At 48.0% G+C, this 21,046-nt stretch overlaps 1 protein-coding gene across 1 annotated transcript in view; it reads left to right on the top strand.

Moving 5' to 3' along the window:
- Window positions 1-21,046, top strand: part of LOC137618403 (uncharacterized) — a 76,152-nt gene that overhangs the window by 40,517 nt on the left and 14,589 nt on the right. The window lies entirely within an intron of this gene.

Genomic DNA, 21,046 nt, shown 5'->3' with positions numbered 1-21,046 from the left:
TCAGAGAGGTAAGAGTGGACTATGACAAGTGTTATACCTTGGGCCCATACGTAGCTGCGGCTTCTGTATTAGGCAAAGGAGTTATTACCCCCACTCAACCTTAGTTTATGTACTTGTATATGGGTTTGTGTTTTTTATGGTTGTCTAAGGTCCTCGTCTTGTGGTACGGTTCCCTCAGTCCAGATAGATAGTTTATATCTATTTCTGCAAGGTTAGATGGTTAGCTTTAGTAAGGTTGCAGGTTTTTATTATATGGGAAGGTAGTTTTCTGAAGTCTAGTCAAGTTGTTGGTCCTACCCCTTTGACAGACTCGATTTAGTTGTTTGCAGCGTAGCAGGTCTAGTCCTGGCTGAACACTCCTAAGGGAAAGCGACTCTAGAGGCAGTTACCTTTGAAGTCAGCTACCTTAGCAAGTAAGGAATCAAGGTGTTTGTTCTCCTACAACTCTTTTGTTGTTTCCCCAACTATGTTTTTCTGTCTGTTTCCCTCCTCCAAATGTGTGAATCAGCTATATATATATATATAACTGCCAGGTAAGTTCTATTCATAAAAATGGAGTTTTTATGATAAAACAAAGTTTTATGAATACTTACCTGGCAGTTATATATATATATTAAAGCCCACCCACCTCCCCTCAGGAGACAGGTCGGGCAAAGATAATCTGAGGAACAGAAAACGGGAATGATTCCAAGTACCACCCTGTAATGGTTGTTAACCATCTAACCACACAACCACCACAAGGCGGTTGCCGCGATTTTCGATTAAATTCTGCCGCAGTCGGAAACTCAGCTATATATATATAACTGCCAGGTAAGTATTCATAAAACTTTGTTTTATCATAAAAACTCCATTTTTATGTTGTTCCCTCAGGGTTCCTTCGTAGGGTATTTCTGTTACATAATTGATTTTTTGGGCTCAAGCCATGTCGTCCTGTTGAAAGGTTCCTATTGGTAGTTTTCTTAGGGATATTTTGCTAGAGTGATATTCCCAGAGATTTGACCTTTAGGTCTCCAGAATTCTAACTCTTGGCGCGAATATCCTTAAAATTTCTCTTAAGGATATCGCATAATATCAGGGGACATATATCTTGATACGACACATGGCAATCTTCACCCCGAATAGCGTTTTCGTTTCGAGGGGGAAGAGTGGCAATACTGAAGGGGAGCCATTATCAAGGTTACCCTTCCTGCCGTACTATTACAAGGATCCAAGATGGCGCTCATTCGTTCTTTGGTAGCGATTTCGCACAGTGGTTTTCCTTGTTATATAACGTTCTTGATCGTTCTCGAGAGGATTTAATATGCATTCTTCAGCTTCTTCTGCCTCTGGAAAGGTGAGTATTTAATCTTTACAGTGTATGATTTTTAGCTCCTGCTTCACAGTGAAATTAGTTTAATTTAATGTGTTTATGGAGCTTGGCCAGTCACCAGAGGCGCCATGTGGGCGCTGTCGTTCGTCATGCATATGTTATTTAGTCAGCAGAACGACATTCCCGGTTTGTTCCGTAACTGAAATACAAACCACGCTATTTAATATGGGTAATTAATTACTTTCGGCGTAGCTGAAATGACGAGCCATTAGAATTTTAACGAGGGTTTACTACCCCACCGCTAGTTAGTGGGGGGGGGGGGGTAGAGAGGGGTAGCTTGCTACCCCCTCCCCCTCACACACACCTGTGCTTGAACTCACTTTGCTCTCGGCTCGGGTGGTAGTCGGACGTGTCTGCTGACACCCTCGCCTTCTTGACAGCCATTACTAATCTTTTGTTTGCTTTTCCTTTGACAGAGTGTGTGTGAAGATGGCCTCTGCGATGCGTAAGTGTCCTGGTTTACCTGACCGCCGTTGTGGTACGTATATGTCGGCGGTCGAAGCGGACCCACACACCTTGTGTCCTTACTGTAGGGGCCAACGGTGTAATAAGAATAATGTGTGTGGTGAGTGTAGGGAGTGGTCTACCTGCCAGTGGGAGAGGTTTTCCCGGCACCGGAAGAAGAAATCCAGGCGGGATATTTCTCCTTTGAAGATTTCTTTGAAAGGAGAAAATCCCAAGGGCTCTTCTTCTGTGGCCCAAACCCCCTCCGAAGCTCCCACTCTATCGGTTTCTTCCGAGAAACTGTCGAGTGGTAGCGTAGGCCGCAGTTCTGTTCACCTATCTCGGGGTTAGGGAGAGGGAGTTGCCTCCCATAGCAAGGCAGCTCCTCCTCCTCCCCCGGGGGAGGTTTTAAATGTAAATGTTACTAATGATGATTTGTTGCAGCTTTGGGCTTCCTTGTGGCTTGAGGGTTCGCCCTCCAAGGAAGCCTTGTTTGACATGATCAGGTTGGGGGCAGCTGTCAAACAATAGCCGACTTTAGCAGAGGTTGATCCTCTGTCTATCGTCGACGTTGTTGTGGCAGAGGCTTCCGATGAGTTGTATCAAACCTCTGCTCCTAATGTTGCTGATGTAGCTGAAGGTTTAGTTCCCCCCTCCGAACATCTTTCGAGGAAGGAACTAAGTCCAACGGTCTCTCCTGCCGGTGATTCTCCCCCTCGGGGAAGTTTACTCACAGAGACTCCTCTTTGGAGGACTGCTGTTGGTCAGCCCTCTGACCCCACGGCCCCCAGAGGGCGTATAAGGCGTAAAGCCTGCCTTCCTCTTCGCCGTAGAGGCCTTCCTTCACCTCACAAGGGTGTTAGGAGGCGCCTCTTCGGTTCATCATCTCTGCAGTCCGCCGCAGAGAAACCTCGCCGTCGTTCGCCGACTCTACCAGTTACATCCCTGGACCTTTCCGCAGATCGTTCGCGATCTCCTTCGGTGGAAGGTCGTCCTTACAAAGGACACGCCGACCTTCCACCCGCCAGACGTGCTGACCTGCTGTCGCCGTTCCTGGCCACTGATGCGCTGTGGGCGCCTTCTCAGCCTGTTGTTAAACGGGCAACGGTCCCTTCGGGGAACAAGGGACTTTCACACAAAATTGTGTCTTAAGTCCCTTACGCGCCAGGTATCCCCTGCGCGCCAGCGCACAACTACGCGCAAGCGCTCGCCTGCTGTTGTTCCTGTTATAGTGCGGCAGCGCTCACCTGCGCGTCAGCGCTCACCTGTTCGTCAGCGCGCTACTGCGCGCCCTCATCCTGATGCGCGCCATGCGTGCTCCCATTCTCGCGTGCTCTAGTGTTCGCCTACGCACCAGCGCTCTCTTACGTGCTAGCGCTTTTTCCGCTCCAACGATCTCCTGCACGCCCACGATCTTCTGATCTGGGGGCAAAGGGGAAAATAACCTCTTCCCCTGCTCGCCAGCGCTCTCCAACATGCCATCAATTGCCGACGCGCCATCGGACCCCGCCTGCTCGCCATCCTTCATCTGCGCGCCATTGCGTGCAGTCTCCGACGCGTGCCCACCTATACTACCAGATGTGCGCTCATGCGTGCCCGCGCGCAAGAAATGTATATCCTGCGCGCACTCCCAACGCTATCGCCCTCACGGGCTCTTCGAGGTCCTGTGCGACCCAGGCACGCGCGAGCGCTCGTCCAGCCTGCTGCGCGCCCGCGGACTATCTCCCGCGCGAGCGCTCGTCCAGCCTGCTGCGCGCCCGCGGACTATCTCCCGCGCGCGACCCAGGCCAAATTCTATCGCGCCAGCGCGACCCCCAGCACGATCACACGCGCGAGGCTGCAGGACACCGCGCGGCCAGGTCATCATCATCGCGTCTCGCCGGGGGGGAGGGAGGATTCCGGATAGGTCCAGGGATTTTTCTCCTTCTTCTTCCGTTCAGGCAGACCCTACTTTGGTAACTCCTCCTAGGGATCGAACGATCCCCTTCCTTCCAGTGGGAGTGTCTGACAGCGCAGCTGTCAGTCAGCAGCCCTGGTTTGGGTCCCTAGTCAGAGCGGTCATGCAGGCTTTTAAGCCTGTTCTCTCTGAGCTGGGCCACAAATCAGTGGTAGCTTCGACTCCCCTGAAGAGGAAGAGAGGAGTAGCTGATGTGGTAACTTCTCCAAGGGTGAAGCTGACTCCTTGGAAGTCTTTGAGGAATGCCTCCTCTCCCCCCCCCAGACTTTCACTCCTTCCCCTTCGGACGAAGATTTCCCGTCCTCAGGGGAGTCACGCGAGGTGAGGTGTTCCTCCATCGCACCAATGAGGGAAACCCCACCGCGCGCAGGGAATTCTTCTCGGGTAGGGGTGGAGAAGAGCCTCCCACCATCACTGTTGGAGTCCTGCATCCCTCCCAGGAGGGAGTCGAAGGACTCCAAGACTTTACCGAAGTCATCCTCAAGGATTAGACCAGAGCCAGCCAAGCCCTCGGAGAACGTCCACGAGTCCCCCCAAGAAGAGCCTTTGGGGACAGGAGACTTCGCTGCTAGCCCTTCAGGAGGAGAGCTACAGGAGTCAGAGCATGCGTTCTGGCAGGTTCTGACCCTTATGAGGAATCTCAATGGGTTCGCGGATACTGGGATTCCCCCTTGTGAGGGCAAGGACACGGTCTTGGACCGAGTCTTTGGTACTCAAAAACCCTCAAAGGCCAGCGCGGCTTTGCCCTGGTCTCAAGGGGTTAAGAGTGCCAGATTTAAGGTCGAAGGCCAGCTCTCCGAGCTCGCCTCCTCCAGCCGATCCAGTGCCGGTAACAAACTCCTCCCGCCTCCTCGTGTCCATCAGAGGAGGTACTTTGACATTATGGAGGAGACTTGTCTAGCTCTTCCCTTACACCACTCTTTAGAAGAGCTTACCAGGGGAGTCCCTCTAGAGAGATTCTCCAACCAGCAAGTGTCGTTCTCGGCTACGGAGATCCTTAGCCAGGAGAAGGTGGCGAAGTGTGCCATGCAGGCAACTTCGTGACTGGACACCTGGCTAAGGTCTCTGGGCATCCTGTTACGATCTGAGAGTACCAGGAAGGCCATGGAGACCTTTTTACTCTCAGGCACTCGTACCATCGAGTTTCTAGCACACCAAGTCTCGAACTTGTGGGCTAATACCATCTTGAAACGTCGAGATACGGTGTTTGAGAGATTCCACCAAAAGGTCCCCAGTACCGAGATCAGCAGGCTCAGACATTCATCCATCTTGGGGAAGAATTTGTTTGAGCCTAAGGACGTGGAGCAGGCGGCTGAGAGGTGGAGCAACCCAGCAACCGCTTCCTACCAAGACCACGAAACTGGCAGCTACAGCGAAGACAACGGTGTCGAAGCCCTTTCCTGTCAAGGACAAGAAAGGCAAAAAGTCCTCCAGGGGAGGAAAGAATCCTAGAGGGAGTAGCCGAGGCCGCAAACGCTAGGATTGGCATTCCCCCTGCATGTCCACCAGTGGGGGGATGCCTACATAGTTGCGCAAACAGGTGGCAGCAACTCGGAGCCAATTCCTGGACGATTTCCGTAATCAGTCAAGAATATCGCGTCCTGTTCACAAAATCTCTACCTCCCTTGACAGCGAATCCAGTGTCGTTGAGCTCCCTTGCCATGGGATCGGCAAGGGGGCAAGCCCTTCGGGCAGAAGTCGAGACCATGTTGAAGAAGGGCGCTCTCCAAGAGGTCGTCGACGGGTCCCCAGGCTTCTTCAGTTGACTCTTTCTTGTAAAGAAGGCAACTGGAGCCTGGAAACCAGTCATCGACCTCTCAGCTCTGAACAGGTTTGTCAAGCAGACCCCGTTCAGCATGGAGACGGCAGACACGGTCAGACTTGCAGTGAGACCGCAAGACTTCATGTGTACACTGGACTTGAAGGACACATACTTCCAGATCCCAGTCCATCCGTCTTCAAGGAAGTACTTAAGATTCAGCCTAGACAACAAGATCTACCAGTTCAAGGTGCTGTGTTTCGGTCTCTCCACAGCACCTCAGGTTTTCACCAGAGTGTTCACCCTAATATCGTCTTGGGCACACAGGATCGGCATCCGTCTCCTCCGTTATCTGGACGACTGGCTGATGCTAGCAGAATCGGAGTCAGCCCTTCTTCGACACCGAGACAAACTTCTGCGACTTTGCCAAGATCTGGGGATCTTGGTAAATCTCGAGAAGTCTTCTCTGCTTCCTACTCAAAGACTGATATATCTAGGCATGATCATAGACACCACTCTCCACAAAGCCTTCCCATCAGACGACAGGATAGCAAATCTGAGGAGGGTCGCGAGTCCTTTCCTCAGACGAGAAGAGCTCCCAGCCCAATCGTGGTTACGTGGTCACCTCTCATCCTTGGCCCGTCTAGTTCCCAACGGTCGCCTCAGAATGAGATCTCTTCAATGGCGACTCAAGTCCCGTTGGAATCAAGGTCATGATTCCCCGGACGTCATGATCCCTATGGGTCCTGCGTAACGGACGGACCTTCAGTGGTGGTTGGCGGACGAGAACCTACGAAGGGGAGTGGATCTTCTCGTCCTCCCCCCGGATTTGATGCTGTTTTCGGACGCCTCAAAGAAATGGGGGTGGGGGCCATGTTCTGCACCACACGACCTCAGGCCTGTGTATCAGAATCAGAAAAGTGCCTCCATATAAATCTGCTAGAAATGAAGGCCGTATTCCTTGCCCTTCAACAGTTCCAACATTACCTGGCGGGTCACTCTGTGGTGGTGATGAGCGACAATACCACAGTAGTGGCTTACATCAACAAGCAGGGAGGTACCTTTTCAGAGCAGCTATCCCATCTCACAGTAGAGATACTGAGATGGACCGAAGTCCACTCGATTCCACTATCAGCTCGCTTCATTCCAGGCAAGAGGAATGTGCTCGCTGACAGTCTGAGCAGAGCGTCTCAGATAGTGAGTACCGAGTGGTCTTTGGATCATCTAGTAGCCAACAAAGTCCTGACTTTGTGGGGTTCCCTGACTGTGGATCTGTTCGCTACTGCGCTGAACTTCAAGCTCCCGCTGTACTGCTCCCCAGTCCCGGATACCAAGGTACTCTGGCAAGATGCCTTCCAACAATGGTGGGACAACATCGACGTTAACGCCTTTCCCCCGTTCTGTCTGATGAGGAGGGTACTCAACAAGACCAGAATATCGGTCAATCTTTTGATGACCCTTATAGCTCCGCTATGGCATCACGCGGAATGGTTTCCAGACCTTCTGCAACTCCTAACGGAACTTCCGAGAGAACTCCCTCCACGACACGAGCTACTCAAACAACCACACGCCAATATCTTTCACAAAGCCGTAGCTTCGCTTCGACTTCACGCCTGGAGACTATCAAGCATCTCCTCGTGGAGAGATGATTTTCGCAACAGGTTGCGAACAGGATGTCTGGACACCTGCGAAGGTCATCCACAGGGGTCTACCAGGCAAAGTGGCGAGTTTTCTGTGGTTGGTGTCGTGGAAGGGGTATCTCTCCACTCGATGCCGCTATTCCAGCAATAGCGAAGTTCTTCATGTATTTGCGAGAAGAAATGCGCCTTTCAGTCTCGGCAGTGAAAGGCTATCGCTCAGCTTTAAGTCTAGCCTTCAGGCTCAAAGGAGTGGACATTTCTTCTTCGCTGGAACTTTCCCTACTCATACGAAGTTATGAACTTACCTGCCCTCAGTCGGAAGTGAGACCTCCATGGAACGGGGTTCGAGTTCTCAGTTCTCTTAAGAGACTTCCTTACGAACCATTACGCCAGGCTTCAGATCGCCACCTAACTTTGAAGACGGTGTTCCTACTAGCTTTGGCCTCGGCCAAGTGAGTCAGTGAACTTCATGGTCTCTCGTATGACATTGCCCATTCAAGGGGATGGGGGAAGGTAATGTTCAGATTCGTCCCTGAGTTTGTTGCTAAGACTCAGAATCTGGGAGTGCCGGACCCTCGGTTCGACTCTTTCCAGATTTCGAGTCTTCATTCTGTAACAGATGACCCAGACCATCCCCTACTGTGCCCAGTAAGGAGTCTGAGGCTATATCTCAAAAGAACGGCTGAAGTTCGTCCCCAAGTGCATGCATTGTTTGTGAGCACTGGGAGGACAAAGAGGAGGGTTACCAAAAATATTATCTCAGCATGGATTTGTAGGGTAATCCATCTGTCCCTGAATCCTAACCCTCCTCCGTTACGTTGCCCTAGAGCACATGATGTCAGGGGCGTAGCTACGTCCCTGGCCTTCAAGAAGAAATTCTCAGTGACGCAGGTTCTACAAGGGGGGGGTGGAAGCCTCAGACGACCTTCACAGCCCACTACCTGCAAGACGTGACCCACAGGAGGCTCGATACGTTCTCTATCGGCCCAATGGTGGCTGCACAACAGCTGGTTTAAACCTCAGGCTCCTTAATGGAGAAGTAGCAGAAGGTTGAGGGCATTGTTACCCTGTCTTAGTCTGCATGAATGAAAAGGTTTGTCTGGCCCTTATTCTTTTCTTCATCCTCCCCTCTCTTGGGGAAAGCAGCATCCTGGGTTCTCTGCACAGCTGACCTCGAACCACTGCAGGTAAACCATGTTTCCTTGTATTCCTAGTATTAAGCTAATACTGTCACGTCCCCATACCTTGACGAGGTGGTATTGGGAGAGTCCTAGCCTAAAGTTTCCATCTAAAGGATTATAGGTCAACTTCCTAGGACGAGTCACACTTCAGACTTTCACACACAGCTTACGTAGGCTGCAGCCCTTGCGCAGCAAGGTTCTAGCGAGGTGCAGGGACTCCTTATTGTTGAGTGCTGACACACTCAGATACAGAGTCTCCAGGCAAAGCCAAAAGCCAGTACTGGCTGGGACTTACCACCCTTCCTAAGGGGTGAGTCACCCATATTAAATGGCGTAGTTTGTATTTCAGTTACGGAACAAATGACAAATTCGTAGGTAATTTGTATTTTTCCCAACTATACAAACCTTAGCTATTTAATCAAACTTGCCCGCCAGCCCTATCCCCTGTAAAGTCTTACCTCTAAGCAAAGTGAGCTCAAGCACATGTGTGTGTGAGGGGGTGGGGGGGGGGGCAAGCTTACCTCCCTACCCCCTGCTAACTAGCGGTGGGGTAGTAAACCCTCGTTAAAATTCTAATGGCTTGTCATTTCAGCTACGCCGAAAGTAATTACCCATATTAAATAGCTAAGGTTTGTATAGTTAGGTAAAATACAAATTACCTACCAATTTGTCATTTTAATAGCATTGATAAATTATGAAAGCTATTTAAGCACAATTATACAAGTGAAGATATGATTATGTCGATCGTATACGTTAGAATTTCGGCGATTTAGGTAACCGAGATCCAGCCCGCGCTAGGCTACCTAGCCTAGGCGGTTTAGTATGCTTTCATACATTATCCCCATTTACCCTCGTGTATCGTTTTATCAATTCAACACGAGATAGTATATCTTCTAGAATTATTTATATAACTCGATACTCGTCTCCTGTGGAGATTTAAGGGTAATCCCTCCTTCCCTCTGAGTGCCGCCATAGGCGACAACCCTATCATGGTCTCGCCATAGAGTACTCACTCTGGCTTGACTAGGCTAGTGTTTTCTGTCTCCCACCCTTGCCGGCGAGTATCCCAGCTTGGGTTTTCGACAGAACCTTAGAGTATTCAGTCTTTATGCTGGCGGCCGGGCTGCAGGGCGAGTAGTCACTCCTCTGCTGGCTTAGAGGTGTCGGCATAGGAGGCTAAGCCTCCCTAGGCCGCATTTTAAGTGATAGTATAATGCCGCCACCTTCTCCCCTGCGGTCTAGAAGACTAGTACTGTTTAGGCAGACCCTAGGCCGAAGAATAGATATTCTTCTGCCGCCTAGGATGGCACCGATACTGAAACAAAGTTTCACCCTTGTGTGGAAGTGGCGGCAATCCTGCTGCCTTCTCCTAACACTTGATACAGGACCCTTTCCCTGCCCCTCTCTGTCCTTTAGCGATGGTCTAGCTATCGCAATCCTGTGGCCGTCGTCCTACAATCTCCGCACTGGCCGGGTAGATCGTAGTGCCGGCTGGGCTCCTACATAGGCGGCTTAATAGCCACTCTGTCTTTCCCCTATGGACGCAAGGCTCCGGGAAAGGTTGTGCCGGCTATGACGGCTGCCGATGGGAGACCCCTCTGCCGTTGAGTGTTCTTCAGTCCTCCCTTGGACTGCCATCCACATCCCTGAAACCGGCAGCGACCGGCAACGGATCTTGTGGCTGGATGGAAGCCTGAATGATGCATTCTCCCTTTCCATTTGAACCCTCATTCTGGAGGAAGGCGGTAAGGTTATATACCTACACCTTCAAACCTAGGAATGAGCTTGTTTGTTAGAATGTGTCCCAACAGGTGCACCTTCTTAAGCACCAGAGAACCCTCTTTTAAACAGTTTGTACCGAGGATATCCTTCAGCCCATGAGTCTCTCGTTTTATGCTGACAGCAATGGGGTACTATCAACATCGTGAGCACCCTTCAGTATGTTCTCAGCTGGAGTACAGCCAATCTCAGTGTGGTGAGAATGGCTGTAGCTGAGAATGGCTCGGGATAAGTACTTGTCCCATTTCCGAGATTTTCCAGAAATCACCCTCTTTAATTCACCAATGGTACGATTCACCCGCTCCACTGTACCATTACTAGATAGATTATACGGAGTTGTTTTCACATATACAACATTATCCCGGTCCAACAACTCAGAAAATTCCTGGGAAATAAACTCAGGGCCGTTATCAGTAAATATCCGGACTGGACCACGAGGAATAACAGGAAGAACTTGGTCTTCAAGCACCTGGCATATCGTACTGCTCTTATTCCTTATGGGTACTGCCGTCACCCACTTGGAATAATGGTCGACTACCATTAGACACCCAATAAAACCTGTACTGGTTGTTGGGAGACTCACAAGGTCCATAGCAACCAATTCAAAAGAAGAGGACACTATTTTTAAGGTCGGCGGGGCAACCACCTCCCTTGAGACCTTACAAGTCTGACATTCCCAACATGTCCAGCACATATCTGATTACATTAATCAAAGATTTGTGCCTGACGACTCGACGGAGCATTGCAATAATTTTTCCGATCCCCCAGTGAGCATTCTGGAGGTGTGACTCGGCAACTAGGTCAATCAGGACATTGAAGGTGACTACTAGGACTACTGAACCGTCTGGGTTCCTCTTCACTAGCAAACCCTGGTGTACTTCCAGGTCCGACCAACATCTCCTATAGGGTAGATAGGAGCGTGGAACTCGAGATGCAGGAACCCCAGAGTAGATCATCTTAATGACAGATTGAATCTGTTGATGATCTTGGATCTTGGACACCTGACTAAAAGACAGAAGAGCATTTCCGGAAAATACTCCCCGACCAGATTCAGGGTCAGTTACCTTCATAACAGTGGTCTCGGTATGCAGTGGAGGGACTGAGAGTACCTTGGGAGACAACTGAAGAATAGTAGTGTGGTCATACACCAACTGTTCTCGGGGTGAATCCAGTGTCAGGTAGGCTGCGTCCAATATATTCCTACCAAGAACAAAACAAAAGTTGATGTCTTTGGCAGCTACCACCGCATAGTTAAACAGCGGTAGCCTCCACTGGGAAGGACACTTCACCTCTAACTGGACGTAGCCTAGAATGTTGGTGCAGGAACCAGTCAACCCCTCTAACTGCTCTCCTGACAGTACCTGGTACTCAATGCCAAGTTGTCTCAGTACAGACTCACTTACAAGACAAACCTGTGCTCCTGTATCAACAAGAGCACAAAATAAGGTCTTCTGTATCATTGCTATACCTACTGCCGAGTGTTGAGACACATGGGTACAACTGAACTGACGAGGGGCCTATTCTGTCGCGTACTGGATTACAGGACAATCCTCGAGCGCTTCCTGATCATCAGTGACCAAGCCCTCAGTGTCAGGCGCACAAGATTTTACCTCCGCCTTATGGCCCAGAATCCCATCAGTGGGTTAAAATGCACTCCAGAGAGATACTGAAGATGCACACACTGAGGCTCAGTCATGGATGGATCACGATAGACTACGGCACAAGTGGGACCCCAATGGACCCAGATTTCCAGGTTCAATAGCTTAGATGCTGCCAAGAGTAACTCCAGGGCTGGGACTGTACCTGGAAAACGCATTGCTTTGATCCTGTTCCTGCTAGTCTTGTCCAGTTTGAAGCCTAGTCGACCGGCGTCTTTCAGAAACTGCTGAACTAAGGCATCCCAGAGCTTGGCTCCCTTCAGCTGAGAATCAGGTGCAACACCTGACCCTTCTGTCCAGCAGTTCACGACTAGCTCCAAGGATTCTATGAGAGAATCAGGACCACCACGAACCTCCTTATACAAAGCCAGTCCAGTAGGCAACTTGGGAGTGCTGGGTTCAGTAGCAAACAGTCAGTCAGTTAATGCGGGCCAGCTGGATAACCAGTCAGCTGCGGCATTCTGATCACCTGGACAGTAATTAACAATAAAATTAAATTCGGACAGGTCCCCCAGTGTCCGTGCTAGATGACTGTCCACCATCTTCATGTCATGAATGTACATCAGGGGACGGTGAGCAGATTGGATCACAAAGAACTGACCATAGAGGAAGGCCCTGAAGGTTTTCACCCCCCATCGCAGAGCAGCCAACTCCCGCTCAATGGTAGAGTAACGGGTCTCGCAGTCAAGGAAAGTCATGGAGTCGTACGCTATCACCCGACGGTCCCCTGGATGCTCCAAGGACTCCTGGCACAGACAAGCACCAGCACCCTCACCCGAAGCATCAACAAACAACTCCAAGGGTTTAGCATCAGCGGAGTAGTCAGGGTATGACAACATAATGTCCTCCTTGATCAGTTCCTTCAAGCGCACAAAGGCACCGTCCATTTCTGCAGTCTATTTCAGTGTCCTAGTCCCTTGGAATTTTCGTCTTCCAGTCTTCGCAAATAATGGTTTGGCTATCTGTGAGCATATAGGGATAAACTTCCGTTGGAAGTTTACCAGTCCCAGGAACCCCCGTAGCTCACGCAGAGTGGTCGGTTTAGTGAAGTCCTCTTCTTTCTGGATGTATTCTGGTAGTTTACGCATACCAGAACGTCCAACCAGATGACCAAGATACTGGACCTCGGCTTGAACCCAAGAACACTTCCTGAGTTTTATCTTGAGTCCGTGCTTCGGGAGAGTAGCCAAAACTCGTTCAACCAGTTTCAGGTGTTCCTCAAAAGAAGACCCAAGTATCAAGATGTCATTATTGTAGACAACCACCTTGGCCTTCGGGAACTCTTGGAGAATACTCTGCATTTCTCTCTGGAACACTGCAGGTGCATTTTTCAGCCCAAACAAAAAGCGTCTGAACTGCCAGTGTCCAAAGGCGGTAGAAAAAGCCGTTTATTCTTTACTGTCCTCTGCCAACGGTAAGTGGTAGTATCCACGAACCAGGTCAAGGGTTGTAAAGTATTTGACTCCTTGAAGTCCAAATACAGAATCGGCCATGTTAGGCATCGGGAACTTATCAGAGTCAGTCACCTTATTCAGTGTACGGTAGTCCACACACAACCGTATACTATTGTCCTTTTTTTGGACTGGAACAATGGGTGAAGACCAAGGAGAGATGCTGGGTTCAATAATACCCAGTTCATGCAACTCCTTATACTGTTCCTTGATGGCGTCAGTGACGAGTTTGGCAAACCGTCGAACTCTCTGATAAATGGGCGTCTCGTCATACAGGTGGATGCGTATTGGTGTGCTTGAGCACTCTCCCACGTCATCATCACCAGTACTGATGACCGGAAGATGACGTCGAAGCATTTGACAAAACTGGCCCTTCTGAGAAGAGTCCAGTTCGTCGGAGATAGACAGATTGTCTATCTCTTCCAATACGTTCAATTCAGGAGTCAGGTCACACTCCTCTGCTATCAGGCAGGATAGGTAGTAGGTTGGCCAAGGCACCAGCCACCCGTTGAGATACTACCGCTAGAGAGTTATGGGGTCTTTTGACTGGCCAGACAGTACTACATTGGATCCTTCTCTCTGGTTACGGTTCATTTTCCCTTTTGCCTACATACACACTGAATAGTCTGGCCTATTCTTTACATATTCTCCTCTGTCCTCATACACCTGACAACACAGATTACCAAATAATTCTTCTTCACTCAAGGGGTTACTGCACTGTAATTATTCAGTGGCCACTTTTCTCTTGGTAAGGGTATAAGAGACTCTTTAGCTATGGTAAGCAGCTCTTCTAGGAGAAGGACACTCCAAAATCAAACCATTGTTCTCTAGTCTTGGGTAGTGCCATAACCTCTGTACCATGGTCTTCCACTGCCTTGGTTTAGAGTTCTCTTGCTTGAGGGTACACTCAAGCACACTCTTCCATCTTATATCTTTTCCTATTGTTTTGTTAAAGTTTTTATAGTTTATACTGGAAATATTTATTTCAATGTTGTTACTCTTCCTGAAATATTTTATTTTCCTTGTTTCCTTTCCTCACTGAGCTACTTTCCCTGTTGGGGCCTCTGGGCCTATAGCATCCTGCTTTTCCAACTAGGGTTGTAGCTTAGCAAGTAATAATAATAATAATAATAATAGAGGAGCATCCACCATTGCCATGGTGAGCACCTTCCCCAACAGATCACCCTTTCTTCAGATGAACCCTTGATGTAAACTGAGGCTTTTCCATCTTTCGGTTCGAGGATGCCAGGGATTGCTGTAACTTTCCTTGACAGACCGGAGATTATGATGTCGCCATCATAATACATTTCCAGCCAACAGTTGGTCAGACAAGGAAGGCATATAAAAGAGGTGTCAAGTCCCTTAGGAAAGTTTACAGTAACCGGTACAAGTACTGGCTCATTACTGGCAATCCTTATTGAATCGGCTGCGTGGACCTCAAGTGCGTAAAACACCTGCTGACAACAGGCTCCACGTATCGGGACGTAATACTACCAAAGAGGCTTTTGGGAAGTACAGTAGACCCCCGGCATACGGTGTCCCCAGCTTACGTTTTTTTCACGTTACGGTGTGGAATACGATTTTTTTTCGTCCCCTCGTTACGACATTTTCCCCACCTTACGGCATCGAATTCCGAAACTCAAATTTGGCGGTTTCCAAGCTTACGACTGTGCGAGTCAGTAGCTTACCACCACGCTCATACGTCACTGCATACGTCACTAAGAAGCTGGTCTGCTATTGGTCGGCATCACGGTGTCACTAAGATGCCGATACACTATTGGCCGAAAATCCTCCCACAATGCTTAAGAGAGATGCTGCCTTTCTCTCTCTTTGTCATACGCGTGCTCAGTTCAGAATCTCGTGTGCGTTTCGTAAAGACTTGATCTCGTGTGAGTGCTTGCGATATTGTTATTTTTTGTGCATTTTAGTGCTTAATTATAACTTTAATTCGTTAGTCATGGGTCCCAAGATTGATAGTGATGTTAAAGGCAGAAGTAAGAAGATGATAACTATGGAAACGAAGCTGGAGATCATAAAGAAATATTAAGAAGGCATGCGCATCGTTACCCTCGCTAATACGTACGGCCGTAACCCATCTACGATTGGTACAATTATTAAGAATAAGGAAGCCATTAAAGCAAGTAAGTCTTCTAAAGGCATGACTGTCCTTGCCAGTGGAAGGACCTCAATCAACGATGAGATGGAGAGACTCCTTCTTCTGTGGATTAAAGAGAAGGAAATCGCTGGTGATACACTCACGCAATCGGTAATTTCGCACAAGGCGAGCGCCATCTTTGCCAATCTCGTTTAAGCCCAGAGAGACAGCGGAGGGGAAGGAACGTCGCAGCAAGCCCCCCAAGAGTTTAAGGCTTCTCATAGGTGGTTTGATCGGTTTAGGAAGAGGACTGGTATTGACTCAGTCGTCAGGCATGGAGAGGTGGCCAGTTCTGACAAGAAAGCAGCAGAAGAATTCCTCAAGAAGTTTGAGAATGTAATTTCCAGAGAAGGCTATACTGTATTCCTCAGCAAGTTTTTAACTGCGATGAAACTGGCCTTTTCTGGAAGAAAATGCCCTGCCGTACATACATCACAGCTGAAGAAAGGAAACTTCCTGGCCATAAACCAATGAAGGACAGAATAACGCTCGCATTTTGTAATATTAAACTTAGCCGGTGAATATATAATAGCTGATGTGTCCGACGGCTCGACAGATTCCAAAAACTCGCGAGCGATCGCCGTGAAGGTTGCGGGTGTGACCACCAGCGCCGACTATCGACCAGATACCGCATATACTTGTCAATTTCTCCAGTTCTTCTCTGTCGGTCTTGTCGACAAGTTGGTTCCACTTGCTTTATGACCTCAAGTTTTCGACCGAATTGGTGAAGTACTTGGTTTTGGTTTTATTGCTTTCGCCGTGTTGGATTATTCAATACTATCTTCAAAAGAAATGCTTTTGAAAGGAGAGGAAAAGTATTTTGCCCTTGCTTTTTTTTTTTTTTTTTTTAATCTCTGGTTTTTCCATAGAGAAAAGATGGCCAACCCTTCCCTCAGTGTACGGAAGTGTGTTAAAGGCTTTTAGTAATTATTTTATCACTTTATAAATTATTGTTGATATTTATAGATTTACCTCTATATATTTTATATCTCACCCGCCTTTATTAGGCCTCTTCGATTAGCTTTCCATTTATACTAAACATCAAGATAAATTTTATGTTTTTGTTTATATGCGGCCTTTACCTATTCTTTGTAGGCGGTCCTAACTTGGAAAACGAAGTTAAACAACGTTGAGCCCATTCAACTTTTATTTTTGTTTAGTTTAAAACAGTTGCTCTGTAAGAGTGATGAGATGAATATTTTTTAGAAAATATTTTAAGAAATATATTCTTTGAATAGTCTTCGTGCTGTTTTTTCAAAGATGAACTAACGTTTGGTTTATTTATGCTACGCAGTTTGCGCTCTATCGTTACGGTAGAGAAAGAGAGAATCACGGTTTCACTTTGCAGAAAGAGTAAATCGATTTTGACGTTTTGTTCATTCTTCTTTCAAACTGAAGTGTTTTAGATACTAATTTAAAGGAACATGTTAATTTTCAATTTCTTAGTCCTTTCAGTTTTTTCCTTTAGTCAAATAACCTGTTATTGACGAAGGGTGAGTGGGCCATTCTCTTGTGAGTGACAAGAGAGAGAGAGAGAGAGAGAACGATCCGATCTTTATTCTCGTCCCAAGTCTCTGTACAAGGAGTTTGGGAGCGAGTAACGTTGTTCTCGATTCAGTTTTTTACTCTCGTCCCAAGTCTCTGTACGGGGAGAGAGGATAAAACGTTTTAGTTTTTATTCTCGTCCCAAGGCACTGTACGGTGAGAGATAGAAAACGTAGTCTTTAGTGAACTAGTGTTTAGTCTCCTCCCCAGTCACTGATCTTTTTAACTTTATATATTTCCGTTTTATTCGATATATACGTATATGTTTATTGATTTTTGCATGTGTGTTTCATTTTGTACTAATGTGCTTACATTATACGACTCATTTCGCAATTCTAACCTTTTGATGTAAGGGAGAATTGGGTGCTTCAGGTAGAAATCAGTTTTATTCATGTCTAATGTGAAATTATTAAAAAATACGATATCAGTGAAGTAAGTGCAAAAAACATGTTCTGTGTTGCGGAGGGTTCGTTTGTTCGTGCTTGTCACTTGCCTAGTCCGAGACCTCTTTCAGGCTCCCCTGCACCAGGGAGAAGGAATGTCGTAGGACCTAAGGGAGTGAGGAGTGTAAACCAACGAACAGACGTTCCCTCAAAGGTATCAGACGTTGCTCGGCAAGCACGTCCTTGCCATAAGACAGGAGAGACGAAGTTTCTCCTCGTCTTCCGATGATTCGTCTCTTTAAAAGCCTGGGCGTAAAGTTTCGAGACGGTTGAAACGTTTGTTAGTTCCTTCAGAACAAGTTCAACGTCCTAGCTGTAGTCATAATAAGAGTCCCGTTCATAGCGATGACGTTCATGTACAGACGTTTCTGCCACAGACTCGACGTGACGTTGAGCGGTAGACACCGTAGACACAACGTGACATCGAGTGTCAGTCACCGTAGTCTCGATATAGCATCGATCAGCAGTCACTGCTGTTTACTACGTGACGTTTGAACGTCAGCCACCGCAGTCACAGGTTGATCCGAAGTTAAGTGTTTTGCAAGATATGCTGTTAAAGCTTTCTTCTTCAATAGAAGCTTTCGATCCTGTTCCTATGCGAAAGGATCCTTTGCTTTTTGTACGTCACGGTTCTGGGATACGTGATTCGGGTCTTCAACCTTCTAGACGAGCTTTGTTACGCTACGCTGACGTTATCTCTAGTGACAGCTTTGCTGTTAAGCGAGATGCGGAGCATAAATCTCGATGTAACTTTGATCGCTTTGAACGTCAGCCACCGCAGTCACAGCGTGACGTTGAGATGCAGACACCGCAGACACGACGTGACGTTGAGCGGTAGACACCGTAGACATGACGTGACGTCGAGGGTCAGTCATCGTAGTCACGATATAGCATCGAACAGCAGTCACCGCTGTTACTACGTGACGTTTGAATGTCAGTCACTTCTGTCACGACGTGTAGTAGAATAACATTCTCTGCAGTCACAACGTGACATCGACCCTCCAACTTTAACTTCTGTTCATATACAAGTTGATGTAGCCTGTCAGGCTTTTCCTTCACTTCATTCTGAATATAAATCTCCTTCTCGCAAGACTTTAGATTTATCAGATGATGTGCCTTCTGAAGAAGTTGATGACCCCCTTTCAACTAATGTACCTTTGGGGAGTCATTCAGAAGAGGAGTAACCTAGGGTGGTCCAACAATCCCTTGTATTTTAATTATGAATTTCTTTAGTGAAATTTTGTCCTACTCGTTTTGTAACGGCTGCTCTGCCGTCTGAGTTTACTCTTGGCATGACTTTCTTCGACTCCTACTTTTACGAAGTCAGTTATCTCTTGTTCTTCCAAGAGGGCCATGCTCTTACTGGGAGACTGGTTGGAATCCAGGAGAAGTTTAGGAAAGTCTGCTTTTGCTTTTCCTCCTTCTTAATTAGCTTCTCGCTCGGGCATCTGGTGTGACACAGGAGAAGCTCGAGGAGAAGTTCTCGGCTTGGGAGTACCTGCCTCTGCCCAGGGAGACTTCTTAAGCCTTGGGGACTCTCCTCGTCGTCTAGCCATGAGACGCTCCAAGATTTTATGGTCGGCTTCAGAGCTAGACCATCTCCTGTTAGGAGTTTTTTCGAGCGTTTGAAGTTTTTATTTGTTGGATTGGTCCCTGGGAGCCTTAAGTAAGAAGGTCTCTCCAGCTGTCAATGTATTGCTGTACAATTATGTCATGCATGAACAAGGCTATCAGGGATGGCTCCAATGATCTGGCAGCCACGTTCACTGCAGGAACAAGGCTATCAGGGATGGCTCCAATGATCTGGCAGCCACGTTCACTGCAGGAGTACTTAAGATGTAAGTGCGCTCAATGTGTTCATTGTCAAGACAAACTTCACGATGAAGACTACCAAATCTGTCTTGGCAGCAGTAAGGGAAGGCGACTGGATGGTCTCTCTCGACCTTCAGGATGCATACTGCCACATCCCGATTCATCCAAACTTTCAACAACATCTGAGGTTTGTGGACGGGAAAGTAATGTACCAATTTCGAGCACTGTACTTCGGCCTCATTCCTGCTCCTCTTGTTTTTACAAGGCCCTTGCAAAATGTAGCAAGCTTTCTACATTTTTTGAGGATTCAGAGCCTCCCTTTATTTTGACGACTGGCTAATCAGGGCGTCGTCATTAAATCGCTGTCTGGAGAGCCTCTAATGTACATTAGACCTAACCAAGGAGCTAGGTCTCATAGTGAACGTAGAGAAGTCGTAACTTACAGTACCCCATCCCAGACTAATCTTTATTTGGGAATGGAGATACAGTGTCGGATTTTTCGGGCCTTTTCGTCTCCCACAAGAATGGAACAAGCTCTGTTAAAAGTCCTTCACTTGCAAGAGAAGAACAGTTGCTCTGTAAGAGTTTGAACTAGCCTCGTGGGAACTCTTTCATCGCTGGAGTAGTTTATCTCTCTGGGGAGACTCAACCTTTGCCCTCTCCAATTTCACCTAAACCATTGGAACAAGAAGGGCTTAGAGAGTATCTCTTTCCCAATCTCCAACTCAGTCTAGACATGTCTGACTTGGTGGGACAGCAACATCAGACTTCGAGAAGGTCTTTCTCTTGCGATCAAGAACCCAAACCATGTGTTGTATTCAGATGCATCGGATTTGGGTTAGGGAGCTCCACTGGACAGTCTGGAATGCTCGGGTCTTTGGTCCACGGATAAGAAGGAACTCCATTTAAGGCAAGTAACATCCCTCCTTTGGCGAGATTTGTGCAAGGAAAAATGAATGTCTTGGCGGACTGCCTCAGCAGAAGAGGACAAGTCATCTCCATGGAGTGGACGTTGCACAAGACTGTGTGCGAGAAGCTATGGATGACATGGGGTCAACCCACCATAGATCTTTTTGCGACTTCACTGACAAAGAGGCTCTCAACTTACTGCTTTCCAGTTCCAGATCCAGAGGCAGCCCACATAGACGCTTTCCTGCTGGACTGGTCTCACCTGGACGTTTATGCCTTTCCACCTTTCAAGATCCTAAACAAGGTGCTGCAGACGTTCACCTCTCACGAAGGGACCAGGTTGACGTTGGTTGCTCCCCTCTGGCCCGCGAGAGAGTGGTTCACAGAGGTACTTCTATGGCTGGTAGACGTTCCAAGAAGTCTGCCGTTGCGGATGGATCTCTTGCGACAGCCTCGCGTAAAGAGATTTCATCAAAGCCTCCCCACGCTTCGTCTAACTGCCTTCAGACTATCGAAAGACTCTCTTGAGCTCGAGGGTTTTCGAAGGAGGCAGCTAGAGCGATCGCGAGGGCTAGAAGATCCTCTACCATCAGGATCTATCAGTCGAAATGGGAGGTATTTAGAGACTGGTGCAAGTCCTCCTCTATTTCCTCTTCCAAGTGCCTCTGTAGCGCAGATTGCGGATTTTCTGCTTTATCTGAGAAACGGTCGCTCCCTCTCTGCATCCACCATTAAAGGCTACAGAAGCATGTTAGCTTCTGTTTTCAGGCATAGAGGTTTGGATCTTTCTAATAACAAAGATCTCCAAGACCTGCTTAAGTCTTTCGAGACTTCCAAGGAGCGTCATATTTCGACTCCTGCTTGGAACTTGGACGTGGTCCTACGGTTCCTTATGTCAAACAGGTTTGAACCATTAAATTCAGCCTCCCTGAAGGATCTTACCC

Source organism: Palaemon carinicauda, chromosome 24 (assembly GCF_036898095.1).
Source record: "Palaemon carinicauda isolate YSFRI2023 chromosome 24, ASM3689809v2, whole genome shotgun sequence".
In the NCBI taxonomy this organism is placed as follows: domain Eukaryota; kingdom Metazoa; phylum Arthropoda; class Malacostraca; order Decapoda; family Palaemonidae; genus Palaemon; species Palaemon carinicauda.
The sequence above is the reverse complement of the archived record's forward strand: the minus strand, read 5'-3'. Positions and strand labels throughout refer to the sequence as shown.